This window comes from Ailuropoda melanoleuca, chromosome 5 (assembly GCF_002007445.2).
Source record: "Ailuropoda melanoleuca isolate Jingjing chromosome 5, ASM200744v2, whole genome shotgun sequence".
NCBI lineage: Eukaryota > Metazoa > Chordata > Mammalia > Carnivora > Ursidae > Ailuropoda > Ailuropoda melanoleuca.
Window position 1 is genome coordinate 86,860,619 of NC_048222.1, and position 22,495 is coordinate 86,883,113.

The following is a 22,495-nucleotide window of genomic DNA, read 5'->3' on the forward strand; positions in this document are numbered from 1 at the left end:
TATTTTGCTTTTTGTTTGTATATTCATTTTTTTAGATTCTATTTAAGAGTGGAATCATATGATATTTGTCTTTTTCAGTCTGACTTATTTCACTTAGCATAATACCCCCCAGGTCCATCCTTGACTCAAATTACCCAATCTGATCCTTTTTTGTTGCCATGTAATATTCTATTCTGTATATATACCAAATTTTCCATATTCATCTATTGATAGACAAGTAGGTTGCTTTCATGTCTTGGCTATTACAAATAATGCTGCAATAAACATCAGGGTCCCCTTATCTTTTCAAATTAGTGTTTTTATTTTTTTGTGGATAAATATCTAATAGTGGAATTATTAGATCATATATTTGTATTTTTAATTTTTTGAGGAACCTCCATGATGTTTTTCCGTGGTGGCTGCACCAAGTTTGCATTCCCACCAATAGTGCACGAGAGTTCCTTTTCCTCCACATCCTTGACAACACCTGTTGTTTCTTGTGTTTTTGATTTTAGCCATTCTTATTGGTATGATGGGATAGCTTATTGTGGTTTTGGTTTGCATTTCCCTGATGATGAGTGATATTGAGCATCTTTTCATGTGTCTGTTGGCCATTTGTTATGTTGTCTTTGGAAAAATGTTTACTCAGCTCCTCTGCCCATTTTTTAATGAGATTGCTTGTTTTTTTTGGTTTTGACTTGAATGAGTCCTTTATATATTTTGGATATTAACCCCTTGTTGGAAATCTCATTTGCAAATATCTTCTCACATTCAGTAGGTCATCTTTTTGTTTCATTGATGGCTTCCTTTGCTGTACAACAGCTTATTATTTTGATTCAGTCTTAATAGTTTATTTTTGCTTTTGTTTCCCTTGCCTCAGGAGATGTATCTATAAAATGTTGCTATGGCTGATGTCAGAGAAATTACTCCTTGTGTTCTCTTCTAGGAGTTTTATGGTTTCAGGTTTCAGGTTTAGGTCTTTAATCTATTTGAGTTTTTGTGTGGTGTTAGAAAGTAGTCTAGTTTCATTCCTCTACATGCAGCTGTTCAGTTTTCCCAGCATACCTATTGAAAAGATTGTCTTTTCTTCCATTGTATATTCTTGCCTCCTTTGTCATAGATTAATTGACCACATATATGTGGATTTATTTCTGGGGTCTCTAGCCTGTTCTATGGATCTCTGAGTCTATTTTTGTGCCAGTACCATACTGTTTGATTACTAAATCTTTGTGGTATATCTTGAATTCTGGAATTGTGATACTCTTTCCTTTGTTCTTTCTCGGGATTACTTTGGCTATTCAGCGTCTTCTGTGAATGAATTTTAGTATTATTTAGTATTATTTTTTCTAGTTTTGCAAAAATTGCTCTTGGTATTTTGATAGGGATTGCATTGGGCAATATGGACATTTTAACAATATTAATTCTTCCAACCCATGAGCATGCAATATATTTCCATTTGCTTTGTCGTCTTCAGTTTCTTTCACCAGTGTTTTGTAGTTTTCAGGGTACAAGTCTTTCATCTCTTTAGTTAAGCTTACTCCTAAGTATTTTATTCTTTTTGGTGTGGTTCTAAATTTTTTTTTTTTAAGTTTCTCTTTCTGCCACTTTGTTGTTAGTATACGGAAACACTACCAATTCTGGGTATTAATTTTGTATTTTGCCACTTTACTGAATTTGTTTATTACTTTTAGTAGCTTTTGGTGGAATTGTTAGGATTTTCTATATTTACTATCATGTCATCTGCAAATAGTGACAGTTTAACTTCTTCTTTACAAATATGGATACCTCTTATTTCTCTCTCTTTTCTGACTGCTGTGGCTAGGACTTCCAGTACTATGTTGAATAAAAGTGGTAAGAGTGAACATTCTGGTCTTGTTTCTGACCTTAGAGGGAAAGCTCTTGGTTTTTCACCATTAAGGATGATGTTAGATGTGGGATTTTCACATATGGCCTTTATTATGTTGAGATATGTTCCCTCTAACCTGATTTTGTTGAGAATTTTTAACATGAATGGCTGTCAAATCTTGTCAAATGTTTTTTCTGCATCTATTGAAATGATCATATAATGTTTATACTTTGTTTTGTTGATGTGGTATATGATATTGATTGACTTGTGAATATCGAAGCATCTTTGCATCTGAGGAATAAATTCCACATGATTGTGGTAAATGATCTTTTTAATGTATTGCTGTATGCTGTTTGCTGATATTTTGTTGAGGATTTTTGCATCTATGTTCATTAGGAATATTGGTCTGTAGTTTTCTTTTTTTGTGGTAACTTTTTCTGGTTTTCATAACAGGGTAATTCTGGCCTGGTAGAATGTATTTAGAACATTTCCTTTGTCTTCTACTTTTTGGAATAGTTTGAGGAGAATAGGTATTAACTCCTCTTTGAATGTCTGGTAGAATTCACTTGTGAATCCGTCTGGTATTTTTGGTAGTTTTTTAAATTACTGATTCAATTTTGTTACTTGTAGTTAGTCTATTCAGATGATTATTTCTTCCTGGTTCGGCTTTGGGAGATTATATTTTTCTAGGAACTTATCCATTTCTTCCAAGTTGTCCAGTTTGTTGGCATATAATTTTTCATAATATTTTCTTATATTCCTTTGTATTTCTGTGGTATCAGTTGTTACTTCTCTTCTTTCATTTCTAGTTTTACTTATTTGGGTACTTTCCTTTTTTCTTGATGAGTCTGGGTAAGGATTGTCATACTTTTTATCTTTTCAAAGAACCAGTTCTTGTGTTCATTAACTTTTTTCTAATGTTCTTTTAGTCCCTATGTGATTTATTTCTACTCTGATCTTTATTTCCTTTCTTCTAACTTACCTTGGGCTTTGTTTGTTCTTCTTTTTCTAGTTTCTTTAAGCTGAGCTTAGACTGTTCACTTGAGTTTTTTATTGTTTCTTGATGTAGGCCTGTATTGCTCTATGTTCCCTCTTAGAACTGCTTTTGCTGTGTTTTTGAGATTTTGGACTTAGACTGTTCATTTGAGTTTTTTCTTGTTTCTTGATGTAGGCCTGTATTGCTCTTTGTTCCCTCTTAGAACTGCTTTTGCTGTGTTCCCAAGATTTTGGACTGAATCCCGAGATTCATTTTCATTTGTCTCCATGTATTTTTTTTTTAATTTCTTCTTTGATTGCTTTATTGACCCATTGGTTGTTTAGTATCATGTTGTTTAGTATCCACATGTTTGAGTCTTTTCCAGTTTTTTTTTTTTCTTATGACTTATTTCTAGCTTCATACCATTATGGTCAGAAAAGATGTGTGAGTTCAATCTTCTTAAATTTGCTGAGGCTTGTTTAATGGCCTAACATGTGACCTATTCTGGAGAATGTTCCATGTGCACTTGAAAAGAATGTGTATTCTGTTGTTTTTGGAATGGAATGTTCTATATTTATCCATTATATCCATCTGGTTCAATGTGTCATTCAAAGACATTGTTTCCTTATTGATTTTCTGTCTGGATAATCTATCCATTGATGTAAGTGGAGTATTAAAGTCCCCTACTATTATTTTATTGCCATCGGTTCCTCTCTTTATGTATTTAGGTGCTCCAGTGTTGGGTGCATAGATATTTACTATTATATCCTTTATTGTACTAATTCTTTTGTCCTCTTGCCTCTTGTTTTAAAGTCTATTTTGTCTTAAATAAGTATTGGAAGTTTTTTTCACTTCCAATTTCATGGTGAATGTTTTTCCATCACTTCACTTTCAGTCTGTATGTATCTTTAGGTGTGAGATCTTTTGTAAGTTTCATATAGATGGGTCTTTTTTTTTTTTAATCCATTCTACTTACCCCACTACATATTTTGATTGGAGCACTTAAGCCACTTATATTTAAAGTAATTATTTATAGGTATGTACTTATTGCCATTATAAAAAAAATTTTTCTGGTTGTTTTTGTAGTTCTTTTTTCCTTTCTTCTTTTGCTCTCTTTATTTGCGATCAATGAGTATCTATAATGGTTTTTTTTTTTTTTGGCTTTCTTTCTCCTTATTTTTTGTGTATTTATCATAGGTTTTGAGTTTGTGGTTACTATAGAGTTCATATGCAACATCTTAAGTAAATAGTAGTCCATATTAATTCAATGATCATTGGTATTCAAATACATTGTTAAAGAAAAAAAAACAGAAAAAGAAAAAATCTTTTGTCTTTTTCTCATTTCCTCTTCTCTTCCCTTTTTATTCCCTTCTCCACATTTTATGTATATGTGTCATATTTTACATCTGTTTATTCCTATTTTTCTTATGTCTAATTATGGTCGTTTCTTTTCCACTTAAAGAAATCCCTTTAATATTTCTTGTAAGGTTGGTTTAGTGGTGATAAACTCCTTTATTTTTTATTTGTCTGGAACACTCTTATCTTTCCTTCAAATCTGAATGATAACCTTGTTAGGTAGAGTATTCTTGAGTTGTAGGTGTTTTCCTTTCAGCATTTCAAATATATCATGATACTCCTTTTTGGCTTGTAAAGTTTCTGCTGACAAATCAGCTGATAGCCTTATAGGTTTTCCCTTATAGGTAACTTTTTGTTTCTCTCTTACTGCTTTTAGAATTCTCTCTTTAACTTTTGACATTTTAATTATTATATCCCGTAGTATGGACCTCCTTGGGTTCATCTTGTTTGGAACTCTGTGCTTCTTGAACTTAAATGTCTATTTCCTTCCATAGGTTAGGGACGTTTTCAGTTATATTTCTTCAAATAAGTTTTCTACACCTTCTCCTCTGTCTTCTTCCAGGACCCCTGTAATGCAAATGATTGTTCACTTGATGTTGCCCAATAGATCTCTTAATCTATCTTCATTTTTTAAAAATTATTTTCTTTTTGCTGTTCAGTTTGTGTGCTTTCTGTTACCCTGTCTTCCAGATTGCTGATCTGTTCTTCTGCATCCTCTAATCTACTGTTGATTCCCTCTAGTGTTTTTGTTGTTGTTGTTTTGTTTTTCTTTTTGTTTTTTTGGTTATTGTATTCTTCAGTTCTGATCAGTTCTCTTTAATATTTTCTTTCTCTTTATTGAAGGTCTCACTGAATTTTTTCATTCTTCTCCCCAACTGAGTATCTTTATAATCATTATTTTAAGTTCTTTATTAGGTATAGAGCTTATTTCTCTTTCATTTAATTTTTTTTGCTGAGGGTTTTTTTTTTCCCCTTTCTTTCTTTTGGAGCATATTCCTCTATCTCCCATTTTGCTTGAATTTTTGTGTTTGCTTCTATGGATTAGATGAAATGGCTACTTTGCCCAAAGTTGAAAGAGTGGTCTTGTGTCTGGTGACCCCTATACAGACTGTGTGTGCTTGGTGACTTTTGCTGGCTGGCTGGAGATATGGCTATTTATGATATTTACTCTTCTAAACTGTGGCATGTCTCCATCTCTTCTGATGTTCTCTTGCCATTCTCGCCATATTTGGTTGTTAAGTAGTTGTTCAGTCAGTCCTCAGTTCTTCTTCAAGAAGAATTGTTCCATTAATGAGAGTAATTAGGTGTGTTCCATGGAGGAGGTGAGTTCAGTCTTCCTACTTCACCATCTTGAACTGAAACTGAGGTCACTTAGATTTTAATTGGCTAGCTCAGCAATTTTGCCTAGTCAGTATGATGTTAATATATATGTTCTTTCTCTACCATACCATATATCATACTTGCATTTTATGGCTTCCTTTTGTTACCTTCTGCTTGAATATGAATTATCTAGCCTGACTTGTGCTGTCTGCTTATTCTTGAAATCTCAGGTGACTCTCTTCTGAATCATTATAGTCCAAGGGAGTATTCTCTTCCATAATGTGCTAACAAAATAGAAAATGAGGATTTGTTTTTTCAAATAAGAGATTCAATATACATGTCAAGATATGAAAAGCAATAGAAGCATGGATCAGGTTTGTCTTGGGCTTCCCAACTTTATTTTCCACTCATATAATAATATTTTCACCATGTTTTAATTTTGTAGAGGATGTAAACAATAGCGAAAAACCTTTTCCTCTAAACTCATTTTTCATAACAAGCCTGCAAATCAAATTGGTCAAAAACAGATTAATGAAAGAAAGTTTTATTTTACATGCATGCAGGGAACCTCAGCAAAGAAGTGAAAACTCCAAGGAATTGGCTAAACCTGAGCTTGTATATCATTCTAACAAAGGGCAATAAATTGTGGAGAAGTAAGTAGACAAAGGAAGTACAGGTGTTCTTCTAGGCACAGTAAATTGGGAAAAGTAAATAGATGAAGGGAAACTAATTAAAGATAGGGGTTATTTAGGAAAGTTTGTTATGCAGACTCAACTTATGTCGTCTCCATTGATGAGAGTTGTCTGGAGTGTTTAAGGTTCATTCTCCTCTTTCTGGTACTGGAGAGGGAGACAACTCTACAAATGGAAATTTATGTTACCTTTACAAGGGAAATTTGTGTCCTGTTTTTAGGTGGAAAGGGGGAGGGCAGAGAGCTAACAACTTTTAGTTCAAAACAATCCTTATGCCAAAATGTAATATTTTGGGGTACCATATTCTGATTCCCCTTAATATTTAATAAATATTATGAAGTTTTTTTTTTAACCTCAGACATGGCTATCCAAATTTAAGGCATATGAAATTAATATGCTAATGAAACTATTTGAATCACTAAGCCAAAGTTTAAAAACATCTAATACTTACTTATATTTATTTCTTTATTTTAATCCCATGGTAAGTCACTCAGAGAATTACCAGAAGAGGACAGGATGTACTTTGAAGAAAGTGACATTATGTGATTTATGTACAACTTTCCTAGAAGATAATTTTTTATACCATTATTTAAAAGTAATTCAAATATTTTAAAGATTTTTAATTTAAATTAATTTCCATTACAAATGTTAAAACATGCATTTAAGAGACTGTAGTATAACTTTTAATTGCAGATGGTATTTTTAGAGTGCATTTTCTTTTTATAAGTGGTATTATCCTTATTTAATATGTATTATGTAGTAACATATTTGAAAGCTCATTAACAAATTACAGATGAAAGTAGTATATTATTATATAGTTAAAACCCCAAGCCTAGTTATATATCTATTGGGTAAAGAAAATTATTAAATTTAAAAGGAAACATTATTTAGTATATTACATTATAAAAGGTATCTAGTTTCCCCCAAATTTTTACTTTGTAATATTATAAGACAATAATATTATACACCTATAAGTGTAATAAAGGATTGCAAACTTTCAAATTTAAAGATAAAGACAGATTTTGACTACTTTTTCTCCAGTATTTCTCTTTTACAGTCTTACCGTCTTTGTTACAGTGAAATTTCTCAACAACCATCTGCTGTAAAGGTTTTCTCTTGGGTTATAGTTCTTTTCTTATTGTTAGAGATTTTTAAGCTTTATTTAATGCTTTCAACTAAATGCAAAATGGAGTAAAACTATCCAATGCTCTTGGGAATTCCCACGACATCTGTTTTATCATAGCTATTCCACTCCTTTGATTCTTTATACTCGCTCCAAAAAGTTATGTTGAGATATCAATATTCATAACCATTATCATCAAGAATATTCTCTCAGATTCATGTTTTCTTTACATTCTCATCATATTTTAATTCTCAATCAAAATTATAAGATTCTCATCTTTTAAAGTTGTTTTTTCTTTTATATTTTATTATATATTTAATATACAATATATGCATAAGATATAAGATATATATATGTATATTTGTGTAAGATATATGTACTATATCATAAATTAAAAGTTCGAATCACCAGTTAGGTAACTTTGTATTTATTCTCTTTTTACATCATCTTAGATACAATATACCTTTTTTCACTCAACACTTTTAGTTATAGATGGCACCCATAAAGGGCATTTTTATTTTATTTTTTTTGCCTAAAGCATCAACAGAGAGTAATAAGAATTATCAGGCATAAGTATTTTTATATCAACTAGTCATTCTTTTTTGAATTCTAGAGGGACTACCAGTTGCCCCTGCAAAATCTTAATCCATAACTTTAATATTTCTTCTTAGTCAGCTTAATTTTTTAAAAACCTATTTGCCCTAACAGTCCAATAGACATTGAATTTTAAGCAGAAAAAGTTCTCTTTGTCCTCTACTATAATCTGAATAGGATCATTATTATTTTTCCTAAGTGGATAATTATGTTTCAAATAATTTCTCTGCTCTTTTTGAAATGTCTGTATGTTGCCATGTAACCATTCAGATAAGTTCCAGCAGAAAGTAATTTCTTTGATTGATACAGAAATATTTCCACCCAATTACTCTTTTTGTTTTCTAAATTGCATTACATTTATTTTTTATTTATTTATTTTAAAAGATTTGATTTATTTATTTGAGAGATAGATAGTGCAGGTGAGCACAGGTGGGATGGAGGGGCAGAGGGAAAGGGAGAAGCAGGCTCCCTGCTGAGCAGGCAGCCTGATGCAGGCTAATCCCAGCACCCTGGGATGCCAACCTGAGCCTAAGGCAGGTGATTAACCAACTGAGCCTCCCAGGCACCCCTAAATTGCATTATATTTAAATCTACAGGCTAATTTTTCTTTCATCTGTCCGTATTTTGTGTTTGCATGTAAGCTTATTTCTATATCTCAAGGTTCTTAAGTGGAGAGATGTGTCATCTCATTCTATAGAAATTCCTATAAGAATGAGCAATGAAAGAAATAATTTTTTATCTAATTTCTTATGTTATTGAGAATGGTGTTAACAACTTAAATAATTTATTCATTAAACACTTGCAATTATACTAGAACACATTTTGAATAGCTAATAAATAATCTATAAATAATCTAACCCACCAGAGAGTGATCAGCTCTTTTTATTGATATTTTTGTCTCTCCACTTAAAATTATTTTTGTTTTCTTAAGACATTTCTGTCTACCCATTTGAATTTACATCTATTCACACTTCATGGTGAGTTTTGTTACTTCTCTCCTTGGAGTAACCTAAGGAATCCCATGTGAGCACATGAATTAGAGTTCCAGTTCCAGTATCTATTATACAGAATATTCCAAAAATAAAATTAAGAGCTTAAATTTTAAGTTAGTTTTTTGCCCCACCTGCTACAGTTTATAAAGGTATCTTGCTACAAACCCTAAATATAAGAAACTTATGGTTTAGTGGTAAAGCCACAGTAACACATAAGATAACGCTTTTTACTAGACTATATTCTATCTGCTCTAAGTGAATTATGTATTGTTAGATTGAACTGAAGAAAAGAAAGAGGGTCTAGGTCATTTGCTAGATCACGACATTTTCTATTTAAGTCCTTCTTCAAATATTGTCTAATAAAATATGTAAATTAAAATTATCTTTCTCTAGGGAGATATAAACTAATCATATTGCTTGGATTCCTTTTTCCCAATAAAGTAAATATTTTTATCATTAAGATTGGCTTGACAGTGCTCAAGAAATAAAAAAATTATCATGAATTATATGGCAGTCTCATGGTATGTTAAATTAACCTATTTGTTGACTTGTACTCAGAAATGGAAGAATCTGAGGACTTCAGAATTTTCTCAAGGATATAGCTAATTAGATTAAAAAAAAACTGCCATGAATTAGGAATATGACAAAAGGCAGCTCAATGTAGTGATAGAATGTAGTAATTCAGCATTACCTTAATGCCTCAGTGACAATGGCAAATGCCTAACTGCTGTGAAATTATTACTGCTTCTGTACAATAAATTTTGATGTTTGAACCATATCTAAGATTAATATGTAGTCTGGTCCAAAGCACACAATTTTTTATATTCCAACAACCTCAATATGCCTGGTATAAGAAAAACAGATATAAAGGGATAGTCAAAGACATGTTGGCAATATAAAAACTCAGTTATGAGATTTTTGTTCTTTTTCAAAAGTCAATGTTTAAGTAATAAACTTTTTATGCCTTTCAGTACAAACAAAACTTACCCAGAGTTTGTATATTTAGAAATATTAAATTAATGAAAAGTTGTTTGGATTCAGAGATATTGAAAAACTGAGTCTCCCCATATTGAGCTAAAGTGCCTAGGTGAATTTAGTAGTGCTTCCTTTCACTGGAAATCCTGTGGCTTTATTTGTGCATGGCAGGGAGAGTTCCAGATTGTCCTACCTTTTTCTTATTTTTCAGCCATTTTCTCATCCTTTTATTCAAGGTCAGTAGATGCCAGGTAGATCAACAGTAGAAAGAGGGTAGTTTTTTTTAATGTACTTTTTAATTCTTAACCTGAATGGTTGGTACTAGCTGGGATTGTTACAGAGCTGTACATTAAAGCTCTTCTGTTTCCATTGTTGTGTCCGTAATATCATCCCATAACCTTGCTCAAAGTTGCCCTTCAGTAATTACTGAAACTTTACTCCCTGTATTGGTGTCTGCAGGGACATCTGAAAATTTTACATGCAGACCACCTCCAATACAGAACTCAATTTTCTTTTGTTAGAGACTCTCTTTGGGTGGTCCTAATCATGAAGCCCTGCTCCTTAGGGCTTTCTTCTTTGTTTTTTCTGTGTAAGAACACTTTTACAAGGGTCATGATGGCAATGGTCCATAAAATTTCTTTTCTGATTTCCCTGCTCTGTAGTGTTAATTTGGCATTTCTCCTCTTTCACAATAAACTACTGTGGTCCCGTTTTTCAATTAGAATTTTCTGATTAATTCTTCAAGATTTAGAGCATCTTTATCTCTTCAAGGACTCTGATTCAGTTAACCTAGAGTAACCTCAATTTTGTACACAACATAAGTAATGTTTTATTTACTTCTACCTTTTAATACAGTCATGCTTAGATGATCTTTTTCTAGTAACCTTAGGGGAACTTTAAAGGAAGATTTAGGTAAAACATTGTAAGAGCAGAAAGCTAATTGGAATCTCAATAAAAAAATTAATTGCCATATCCTACAACAATAAAGAGGTCAAACAAATCTCCAATGTATTTTGCCAGCAATACATTTGCATTAGAATAGATCAATAGAAGGTAATATAACAAATTAATTTAGAAAGGTTAAATTGATTTGTTAACCCTTATATTACCATTAGGATGGTTGCTGCTGGAAGAAATAAGACTGGTTTTACCATAAAATTGGTCTTATTCCTGGTTTGTACTGAAGTTTTGCAGACCACAAACATATTTTATCACATATTCTTTCTTTCATTTTTTCGTTTATGTTGGTTCAAAACCCCAGGAGCTTCCCAGGAGAAATCTGAAGTGGGTTCCCATACATAGAGGGCAGGGAGAGAAGAAAGAGGCAGGCCTCTCCAGATTAGTAGGTGGCAGGTTTAATAAGCAGGAGCTTATTAAGACATGTAGGGCTGGTCTTAGGTGCTGCAAGATTAGTAGAGTTGAGCACCAGACTCTTTTTTGTTTGTTTGTTTAGGTTTTTATTTAAATTTGTTAGTTAACGTACAGTGTAATATTAGTTTCAGGTGTATGAGATACTGATTCAACACTTAACATACAACAGCCAGTGCCAGTCACAAGTACACTCCTTAATCCCAGTCACCTATTTCATCCAACCACCCACCCACCTCCCTTATGGTAGCCATCAGTTTGCTCTCTATAGTTAAGAGTCTGTTTCTTGGCTTGCCTCCCTTTCTTTTTTCCTCCTTAGCTTGTTTGTTTTCTTAAATTCCACATATGAGTGAAATATGTGAAATCCACATATGATTTCTCCAACTGACTTATTTCGCTTAGTGCCAGATTCTTAAAAGTTTATATAGAGGCCATAACTGGGCTCAGTCATGTGTTCAGCCTCCATGGTTTCAACAACACCTTCCTCTCTCAAGGCTAAGTCCTTGAAACAGCTCCTGGTGTGGGAATCATGGGTAGAATGTACATCCCGCCAAGGAAGGGGTGAAGAGCCTGTGAATGCCTGGGTCCATTTCACAATTCAGTCAGCAGTAATGTCTTCTGGATGGCCAACTCCAACAGTTTAAAAGATTTAAAACTGTTAAAACAATACTTAGCTCACGGGTCCTGGAAAAATATGCCACACACCAAATATGGCCTAAAGGCAGTTAGTTATTGGCTTCTGGTCTACAAAAATCTGATTTTTATTTAATTTTATTGATAAATATACAAGTCTTATGTTATACTACATAACTGTATCAGAGATATTAAAATAACATTTGTTATGCCATACATCAGTATAATTAGTGTCTTTTTTCCATTCCTTTCCAACAGAAGCAACCTTCCCCACAATACTACATTTTCCCAGTGACTACAATGGTGACAAGAAGTTGTTATTTTGTCAATTCTATATTCCATCTGGTTTTTGGCTATAACTATACCTTATAAAATAAGTTTTTATAATCAACAACTTTCAGTTCTTACTATGTAACAACACCAACCATTGACCTCCCTTACTATCTCTAAGGGATTTTTTTTTCCTTTATCCAGTCACAACCAGTTGTGCCACTGGTAAGGCAAATTTTATTTTCAACCAGAGGACAATAAAACTGCACTGTTCATGACAACCTGCCATAATGTTGGTTTACCACTGACTTCCTAAGGTTGGTCTTCCTTAGCTTGGCTTTCTAAAACTCCCAACCACTTTAAATACATTCCATCCCATAGTAATTAGAATTCCCAGTAGTCTTTCCCAGGTGAGATCACAAGCCTGATTTCAGTGTTGTTGATAGATGTGATGTTCCTTTAGAGTCATTGTCCTATTTATCCATTCAATTAGATCTTTGTTGTTCCTCCAGATCAATTTCCAGCTGTGGTCTGTCTCCTAGAAGAAACCTCCTTCTTGTGTCATTATGAGAATTTGTAAATCTTTTATGTCATGGTGAAAAGCCTAGAGTAAGACCAGCTCCTAATATGCCTTTGTCACAGTGGGACCAGTGGTGATCAAGATATCGCATATAGCATTGCCACTGCACACCAATGGATTCCATACTGCTTGAAATAATAGTGTACACTGAAAAATATTGTATGTCCCAAGTGACTGTCACTTGGGTATATCTTAACCTCTATAACAGCTCTAGTGGGGAAGGTCATAAATCTTTCTATAATACTCTTTGCATCCTTATGGACTGGAGTTATCTGTAACTTTGAGTCACCAAATCAAACCCAAAGCTATCTATTTTGAATCTGTGTTTCATTTCCACTGTCTTTATATAAATGTTGTTCACTTCTACTGAACAGTGGTGAAACACTGGTCAAGCAGCTTCATTTTACTTTGCATCCTATTGGGACTGCTGTCTCAGCAATGTTTCATCTTTATTTATGGTTGCCCAAAGTGTGGAATCTCTGTTCTGCCTCTTCTCCTCTGTTCACTTTATTGGCAATATTCTTTTAGATCATCTGATAATTAACCAGACTAATAAATATGGCTTATACACCATGAACCAGTTGTTAGCTGTATTTGATTACTGCAAGTTGCAGCATCAGAGGGTGCTTGGTCATGACTTTACTAAAAATTATTAGGATGAACTCTTTAGGCAGAACTTGAAATTCAGCAGTAGTCTATTTTCCCCTCTCGAGAGAGAACAATTCCAGAAGTTTTTCCCACCATTGGTCATTAGTCAGTACCAGATTTGAGAAAGGTAGGAGTATTATTATAGTGTTTCATGCACTTGGTGGAAATGGAATGATTGCCTCCCCCTGTGATTGTAATAGACTTCTAAGAGCCTCTTGTCCCTATGCTATGATCTCCTACTTTTTCCATTTATTACCTCTTTTAACCTTTACCCTTCTGATGGTTGGGCTTTCTAGCTCAGCAGAAATACTGTTTACACACAAAAAATTATAATAACAGCAGACTAGTTCATACTTCTCCCCAGCCCCACTTTAAGGCAGTATCATAAATTTTGACATGAAAGGAATTAGGTTTTCCTTTGCACTGAGTAATGGAGCCACATTCAGAGCTAACTAAATTTAGATAGGTAGAAGAAGTTACAATTACCCCTGAAGAACCCTTATAAATAAGCCAATTTAATTATTTAAATATCATTTACTGGTCCTTTGTGTCACAAAAGACTTTTACACAATATAAACTGTATAATTGCACCCTCTCCATCCTCAAACAGGGGTGTTCTTAGTTATCTAGTTTATCTAATGCCCATGTGCCTGACCACATGGCAAAGTCACTGACTCCAGCTCCAGGGGCCTATAAATGTCTAAATGCTTTCCTGAGGGTTGATACCTAACTCATCATCAACTTAAGCCATCCAGACTTTAACCACTCTTCAGATTTGCCCTTGTCTTCTAAGTCAAGTTTTTAGCATTTGCATGATCTACTGCTGATTTTTAAATAACGTGGACATCAATCCATGGATTCTATCTGAACTAGGCAACTTACTTTGGCACCACTGGGAGAGACTTACAGGGTTCTGACTGTTCTCACTGACTATATAGCAATATGGGTGGAGAAAAAGGTCCTCAGTGCTCTAGTGTTGGTCTAATGTGCAATGAAGCAATCACCTTTGTATATAAGATGAAACTGTTTGCCACAACTTATGCCTTATAATGTGTTCTTGAATACACCACTTCTGGTTCATAATTAAGCTCTGTCACATTACCCCTTCCATATTCTAATGATTCTCTGACATCATCTCAGACATGATGGAATTTTCTGACCCAGAATTATCTAATGCCCTTTCAGAATGAAAGGAATCTTGACTAATGGCAAGTAATATGGCAACATTTTCCTTTCAAATGAGGTGTAATGAATAGCTTTCTCATGTAGCTTGGAGTCCCGAATCCAAAGAGTCTCTACATGGTAGCATTTTTCTATTTAAGCCTAAGGCTCCCATCTCCGTATATTGTCTATCATCTGAACAGTTAGAGCATAAGTACCTACTTGGACAGTCTGTAACTTTTACCTCCGTAGAATGTTAAGTTGTTTCTGTACTGGACTGCCTTTAAATTCAGATGTCCTTATGTTGATTTGGGAAAGAGAAGACAAGAAGATTCCTAAGTGAGGGTGCTAATTTTGCCAAAAGCCCTAGATTTGCCACTTTCTTAAATTCTTTAATAGCAGGGTCTTCAGAAATAATAATTTCTCATAATTTGATTGTTATATTTAGTAGATCTAACCCATTTAATTCCCTAGAACTTTATAGATTCACTTGGTCCTTAAATTTCATCAGGGTTTATAAGCTAGACACTATTTGTCATGAGGATGATGATGGTTCTTGCCTCCTCCTAAAATTCTTCTTCTGAGAATGCACTTACCATGATAAATCTATGCTGTATATTGACTTGCCCTCAATGATTTACATCAATTCACTCCACTAGATTGTGCTAACATACCATGGAATTTAGATACACCTTTGTCACTTAGTAAATGTATACTGGGATTTCCATTTCATAAGAATACAAATTTTGCCTGACTGGCTTTCAAAACTGTGATCACAAAGAAGTAGTAAACAGGTCTATAATGTTATTTAAGCTCTCCTTCACCTGGTATACTTCCTATATAGTCTTTACAACATAGTTACAATTGAATATTTGGAGGAAACACTGGTTAATATTTCATAATTTACAGTTAACTTCTACAGAAACATCTTTGTACACTGGCTAAGTAAGAATATTAAAATATGAGCTAGTGAGTATCAAAACTCTCATCCAATTATTTTCCTAATCAGAGCAATGATCTTATGTTACCCCCCAGAATTCTATATGACTCCAGAAAAAACTGAGAAAAACTCAAGGAATTCTGTAGATTTCCATTTAATATGACCATTTGAAAATGAAGTGTGAAGGGGCACCTGGGTGGCTAAGTCGGTTAAGCATCTGACTTTTGATTTCATCTCCAGTCGTGATCTGAGGGTAATGAGATTGAGCCCCATGTTGGACTTCACGATGGGCCCGAAGCCTACTTAAGATTCTTTCTCCCTCTGCCCCTCCCCCAGCTCTCTATCTCAAATAAAAACAAAAACAGAAAAACAAGAAAGAAAATGAAGTGTGAAGTGTGATTTTAGCAATATTACTTATAAGAAGGGTAAAGACAGCATCTCAATCCACATATCTAGACCATGTATGCATCATCATGCAGATTAAGGTGATTTAACCCCCAAATGGTGTCTCCAGGTTTACTTCGTGAATAACTTCATCCCTACGTTAGTGCATTCTACAGTAGCATATCTATATTTATTCTAGTTTTATCTCTTTAAAGTACATTTCCTATCTCTAATAAAGATTACTATATATTGAATTACCATATGCAACAATGAAGGAGTTTTACATACCCTCATCAAGGTTATTTCGACCAAATTTTTCATGTAGCCTGAGTTAAGTAAGCAGAATTAAGTGAACAGAACTCAACATCAAACTCAATAGTTTCGAGTCTGTGACACTAACTGAGGGCCTAAATTCAGTCTCCTCTTCAAGAGTTCTTAAATCAAATACTAATATTTGGATTCGAATTCCCCCAAGCTAGGCTAGACATAAAATATTTGACCTGTTGCTTTAAGAGCTTAGTAATTAATTTCCCTTTTTACTGGCATTCTTACTGTACCCATTTAGACAGATCTACTGGGTCTAAGTCTGTCTTCAGATTTTATTAGTAAGACCACTTCCAAAATTAGCCACTTCATACCACAGATGGATAAGCAGAAGTCCTAGCATCTAGTCCTGATGTTTGTCCATCCCTTCCTTTTTTTCTTACGATAATGTGTCTTACTAACTATGCTTTAAAGGCTGAAAGACAATTCTTTTTATAGTTTCAAACTGATATAACACAAAAGATCATGATGTCAAATCAGATTCACACCAAGATCATTCAAAAATTGATCTTTTCTGATATCAAGATTTATTAGGAATTTCAAGTGTACTAGTAACCAATACCCGTATACGAAACAGCTTAGCTCCTGAGCTTCTTTTCATATCATACATCTTCTAGGCAAGCATACAGAAGATGCTGTATCAGTTAAAAAGCATATCAGCACTTCTAGACATAATAATATAGGTCACAGGACATCTTCCAGTGAAAGCCATAACTATAGATTTCTATTATTTAAGTTATCCACACACATACATATATATGTTTACCACAAGACAGACACATTCTGCTATAAGCATTTAATAGAAAATTACTCTCCTACTGAAGGAAACCATTTAGTTTGTTTCCAAAGAAGCCTGGCATTAGTATGGTCACAGGAAAGGTAAACCAGGTCACCTGTCCTTTTCTCCCCCAGAGCATCTTCTGTCCATTCCCCCAACCCCTAGCCAGGTAAAGCGAGAGAAGAACTTAAGGATTGTAGATACGCAACTTTTCAAATGCTTCTTTTTCCTATGCTAGCTGTTTTTATAGTGATTCTTGGAGCTAGATAAATGAAAAAGCCTTTGATATCTTCCTAAAATAGTGATCAGTTTGCAACATAATTTTTGCCTTTTCCTGGTAGTTGGTTATCATGTTAAGAGATACCCAAATCCATCTATACTTTTAAAAGTAGGTTTTAATAAAACTAGTAGGTTTCTTAGGAGAATAGGATCAATTCTCAATATATTTTCAAACTTTTAACCCACAGTGTTTATGAAATCTTATTTTTAAAAAAATATTATCAATATTGCAAACTTTTTACTTTGAGGTTTGACTACATTTTTCAAAACAACCAAAATATCTTAAAATCATTTTATGATTTTGGTTAATCAAATTGATTTTTAGAATGTTGTGTCTAAATCAAGAGATTAAGATGATGAAGAAAATTTTCCCATAACCCTTGGAAATTTTCATTCAAGTTCAATTCATGAAATAGCTAAAAAAGTTCTGAGACACAAATACCTGAAGTGCAATATGCTTTTATCTTAATACTTTTCTAACATAAGCTATTATATTCTTGTGACACCCATTGGAGAAATTATAGCTCAAGGAGATAAAGTGATTTATCAATCTTCTAATTAGAGGATAATAGAATAGAACAATAATAGAATAGAAAGAATAGAATAGAATAGAATAGAATAGAATAGAATAGAATAGAATAGAATAGAATAGAAGAATAGAATAGAATAGAAATACACACATGCTTTATTGTTTAGGTAAGTAAGTTTATATTGTTAAGTATATTGTTTTGAGTGACTATTTTTTTTGTCATAAAAATTGATGAAAATCTCAGAATAATGAAATATAATTTTACCTACTTAAGTTATACATGAATAAAAATTATTCTATTTCTATGGGAAGGAAGTGCTGAAATCATTGTTAGATAAATTCAGATAAGACAAGCTTTAGAAACTCCTATGTAGTAATAACTATTACTTAATCTTTTGGCCTTTTAGAAAACACATACATAATAGTGTCTTTTTTTTTAAGGTTTATTTTATTTATTTATTTATTTATTTATTTTAGAGAGAGAGAGAGCAGGGGGGAGGGGCAGAAGAAGAGGGAGAGAGAGTCTCAAGCTGACTCCACACTTAGTGTGGAGCCCCATGCAGGGCTCAGTCTCACAACCCTGCAATCAGGACCTGAGCCAAAGCCAAGAGTTGGGCACTTAATCAACTGTGCTACCCTGGCACCCCCATAATACTGTCTTATGTGTATTATGTTTTGAGTTACATGTTTCTGCAATGAAAACCTAAAGATAACAATTTCAATAAAACTCAGATTAATTTAAGAATACTGCTATATGTTTTAAAGTAGAACTGGACATTTCAATTAAAAATATTTATAGTAGGGATAAATAGCTCACATGGAAATACTTCATGTTACGTTAAAAATAAACTGCCTATACCTCTTCGCTTGGGTAAATTTGGCAAGGATATTTCAGAAACAAATGAAGTGACTGTGGATTGTAAATTGTCCTCAGTTCAAATTTTCATTCTCAAGTGGAAATATATAAATGACAAGGAAGCCTATTTACCTTCTTTACTTGCTTTCTAAAACGTCTGCCCTGAGTCTGCACACACGTGCATGTGCAGGTATTAGGTAGAGTAATAGTTTTTCCCTGTAGTTTAGAAAGTATCAAGTCTGAATTTAGTGTGTGTGTGCACTGAGAGCTGGAGTTTTAGGAGGATCACTTTTTGCTCTAATTTAATGCAATTGTAATTTAGCAAACAGTATTCTCATTGCTCAACAATCTTAATTTAGTTTTAAATAAAATGTTACTAAACTACTAAACATGAGTAGATTTGCTAACAGAAATAAGTCACTAAACAGCTGCCTATGTATTCTTCAGATGAGTGTCATAAAATGTAAAGTAAGCCAAGACCTTAGAAAATAAAATTATTTTACATGGAAAAATAGTATTTAAGAAAACCCACCAGGGGTGCTTGGTTGGCTCAGTTGGTCAAGCATCTGCCTTCGACTCTGGTCATGATCCCAGGGTCCGTCTTGGGATCCAGGGAGGGAGAGGGAGAGGGATCAATTGTTCCTTCTCAAGCAATGGGATTAGTAACCTATCTGGCCAAAGGGTAATTTTTTTACCTCTTTGTATATATGCTTTTTTTTTCTCATTTGCTTTTCAGATCCTGCTTTGCACTTTTTTAGATCCACACAGTTCATCCTCAATTGCAAACTTTTATGTGCTACTTGGACATCAGTGAATAATACTTATTTTTCCAATTTCTGAAAATACTACAAAGTAAAGAATTTGCTGTGCAAATTCAATGGTGATTGAAACAAACATCATTCATCCTAGAAATTATCTAATTTTGTAAGAAATGGCATGTGCTGTGATGAGCATTGGGTATTATACGTTATGAATCATTGAATATCACATCAAAAACTAATGATGTCCTATATGGTGGCTAACTGAACAAAATAAAAAAATAAAAAAATAAAATATTTATTTATTTATTTATTTTTTAAAAGATTTTATTTATTTATTTGACAGAGAGAGACAGCCAGTGAGAGAGGGAACACAAGCAGGGGGAGTGGAGAGGAAGAAGCAGGCTCCCAGTGGAGGAGCCTGATGTGGGGCTCGATCCCAGAACGCCGGGATCATGCCCTGAGCCAAAGGCAGATGCTTAATGACTGTGCCACCCAGGCTCCCCTAAAATAAAATCTTTAAAAAAATAAAAGAAAAAAAGAAAAAAAATGAGTGCTCTCTTTTTGAGATATTCTTTTTTTAAAAAGATTTTGTGTATTTATTTGAGAGAGATAGTGAGACAGAGAGAGTCAGAGAGAGAGCATAAGTGAGGAGGAGAGTGAGAAGCAGATTCCCCACTGAGCCAGGAACCTGATGTGGGGTTCCATCCCAGCACCCCAGGATCAGGACCTGAGCCGAAGGCAGAGGCTTAACCAACTGAGCCACCCAGGTGCCCCTGAGATATTCTTAAAGCACCAAAAAACCTTTGAAATATGGCAAGTATATAAAGGTGAGAGAAATCATTCTCTAATCTTTCTTAATAGGAATATTTGCAAGGTGATTACATGCTCAAAAAAGTTTTTCGGACCTTCTAGGAGAAACTTCCTTTCAGCTGGAATTATATCATACATTATATCAATCTGCATTTTTTTCACATCACAAAATTCAATAAATAGTTTTTGAGTGGAAATACAAGTAGTATTCTTAACCATTAGTGTGTTTTTTTGCTCATGTGTGTATACTAAATTTTATATTGAAACACTTTTATTTAAAAATGGGTTGGGGTAGTAGAGTTTAATCCCGTTTAGTTCATTTATTACATTATTTGACCAATAAACTTGTACAGGCAGCCTCCTAGTTACATAACTTTTGAACAAGAATGAGAAAATGAAAAATATATGCATGACAAAATCTAAGCATTTGCAATCAAGCAATATAATTCGTTTCTTGTGAATCTAGAATTATGGAAAATCAGGCTATAGATTGTTATCCTAAATCAAAGGGGTACCTATCCTGTTTACATTCTAAAAATGTTTGTTATTTTATTAATTAAAAGTGACTTGCACTAGAATATCGAATTACATACATTTTACTATGAAGAAATTAATACTATACATTTACTATGTATTGTACATAGTACAATACATACATTTACTATGAAGAAATTAATTACTTCTTTGAGTAATCTCAGAATAATGAGGTGAGCTCTAGGTGCTTCAGGATCACTTGAGCTACATAGAAAACAGTGAAGAAGAAAACAAAGATGAATATAGAGCACCAAAGGAAAGACAAATTGTCAAATATTAGAGTAGTAAACATACATCTTCCATCTTCTTCAATTTGTGAAAATTTTTCTCTTACATCTCTACCTAAATATACAACAGTATATTTCATATAGGAAACTACTCAGTCTCTGTGTTGGGTTTAATATACCAGTATAAGTCATAAGAATAATAAAACATGTTTAAATACCATTACTTTAGAAAGTATGTTGCACTTACTCCATAGCAGCCTCCAAAATAGATCTGGTATTGGAAGAATTGTAATGTGGTAATACTTCTCTTCAGATGTAAGTTAAATATAAAGTGTATCACCAGAATCCTCCTCCTCTCCCAATTTTATCTAACAACCTCTAAATATGATTGCAATCCTGCGCTAGTTTTTGGATCATGTTGTCTATCCTGCCATAATCCTCATATGATTTTTCTCGATTTAGTGAATGTTAAGCTTGACAGCCAGAACCATATATAAATAAGCTGGTTCTTAGAATGAGCATTTTAATTATTAGTTTTACTCTGTACACATCCATGAAGTTAATAAAGTACTCTGCTTGTCATCAAGTCTGTTATAAGAGACGCTCAGTGACAAAGATATTTCATTTTCGCAATTAACTAACAGCTCACTTCCCTGTGTCCCGCAGATATGTTTTAATTTTGTTATGTATCAATTAAAGTATGTCAGAGATGAGCATAAATAAAGAAGCCAGTATCCCAATTAAGAATGTGATTTTTGCAGATTTAAAAATCATGGCTTCATTTATCTTTAATTGACAGCAACTAAAATAATGCAACACATCTCTCATAATCAAGGAAAGAAAAATCTCCCTTTTTTCTGTAACTCTGCATTAGTAATTTAAAATTCTGAACACATAAGAGGAAAAAAACCTTAGAAGATGCATCATCAATTGAGGTATAAATACTTAACAGCTACCTGCTGTACAGCTCAGATTACAGAGCATTAATGAAGATAGTCCACCATAATGCAGGTATGTCTGGATTTTCCACAGTGCTGCACCCCACCTGACTTAATAAATCATTTATTCTGATGGGCTTTTTTTCTATTTGCAGTTGTCTCAGAGGACTTTTATGATGACTAGGGTATCAGAAAGTCTAACTTGATGCTTAGTCCTATATTGTACTACTTACCTAACACTAGGTAATTTACAAAACCATTGTGGGACTCAGTTTCCTCACTTTCAAAATGTGGTACAGTAATATTCCCACCTCATAAATTTATTTGTGAATTAAGTAAGATAATGAACATTAAACACTTTGTAGTATTTTCTATCTAGTGGATGCTCAGCAGTGTTGATTTTCTTTCCTCTGTTCAATTTCCCTCATTTCACTGAGTGGAGTGAGAGCCATCACTCCACATGGGATCTCTTTTGCAGTCGCTCTCTTTTTATGGATTCTGAAATAACGATAGTTTTAACAAGTTTGCTGAAAATTACTTACAACTCAAGTATTTACAACTTTGTGAGTTCTTAAGAGACAGAAATCATGTTATAATCTATCTTTCATCACAGGGACTGATC